Below are 1,666 nucleotides of genomic sequence, written 5' to 3'. Positions count from 1 at the left end.
TATTCGTGTTACATCATATAGAAACTGTTAGTTTCTATATTCTGTGAACTTTCGAGCTTAAAATATGAATGTTATTGAAATAATGTTGGGAACTGATGCATGAGTTAGTATAATATAATGACACTTGATCAACGTGATTATATTACAGTAAGTCATGCTGAGTTTCTAAATGGAACGTGATGATTCACAGATCATAACGTCATCATGTGACATGTTACATGACTCTTGTATTCTACTTAACCTCTAACATATCAAGAAAATATTTCTTGATGATTCGGTCTTTTCTTAGATATTCTGGTAATTTGACAAATCAAGATCGTGCCATTACGATTTCCTTCTTAGAACATTAACTATGTTCATTTCGAAATCCATACCTACGAATTCTGGACTTATTCGCTTGACTTGAAGTCGGAAAGACGAGACAAAAGTATGGAACCCTTAAATATAAAAGAAAATATAAAGCTCGACAACAACACGTAAATTACAAATCGTGCATATCAATACCTATTGCAACGTAAAGGCACGGGAGAATTAAAAAAATACTATAACCCCAAGGTAATAGTAAAAGTAAATAAAATCCTCCGGTGATAGATGAAAAAGAAGAATGACAGATATGAAAGTTAGGAGTATATCAAGGATCAGAATGGGATGGAGCATATTGACAAATGCTTTAAAGTATGAGTTGAGGTAGAAAGAATAGAAGGTGTGAGTTGAAAGGAAACGAAGGGGTGGATTTATAGTGAAATATCTGACAGAGTAATCGAGACAGATTATCGCATTTAACCAAAGAGGGTCCTAATTTCCTTAATTACCAAAGAATCAAATCTTATTACAAAGATTTTCTCTAAATCCCTTGAACTCCAGAATTCAATCCTATCTAAGTCAAAAGATATGACAAACCTACACTTACCCATTTCACTCTTTTGCGATAGCTTCATTCGTACTCTTCACAAAATCAAATTGTTTACTCAATGATGATAAAACTTTATTTATCAACTTATATTTGTCATAATAACATTCTTATTGTTACCCATGACGACCTCGATCAAATTTCGGGACGGAATTTCTTTAACGGGTAGGTACTGTGATGACCCAGAAATTTCTGACCAAATTTAAACTTTATCTTTATATTATTCCAACACGATTAGCAAAGTCTGTAATGTTGAGTCTTAAAACTTTTGAACTATTATCATGAATGCAATTACCCATTGACTATTCCTGATGATTCACGAACAATTATGTATAAATATATATATATATATATATATATATATATATATATATATATATATATATATATATATATATATATATATAATAAAAAGAATAAGTGTATATATTAATTTAAATTACTATAACTTAATCAATTGAATTGAATATGTAAAGTAATATACAAGATAAGATAGCTATTATTAAAAAAAATCTATGTATATATATATATGATTTATATAATAATTAATATCATATATATATTGGAAAATATATAAAAATTATAAATATTATATGTTAAAAGTTATTCCTATGAATGAAAGAACATAATATCTTAAATATATATACATATATAAGATAATTATATTTTCAAATGCAAACAAATATTATATAATGTGTTTATATTAAAATGTATAAATATTCAATATTCAATGTATATGATCATATAATATATATT

Source organism: Rutidosis leptorrhynchoides, chromosome 8 (genome assembly GCF_046630445.1).
Source record: "Rutidosis leptorrhynchoides isolate AG116_Rl617_1_P2 chromosome 8, CSIRO_AGI_Rlap_v1, whole genome shotgun sequence".
NCBI lineage: Eukaryota > Viridiplantae > Streptophyta > Magnoliopsida > Asterales > Asteraceae > Rutidosis > Rutidosis leptorrhynchoides.
Note: the sequence above shows the minus strand (reverse complement) of the source record.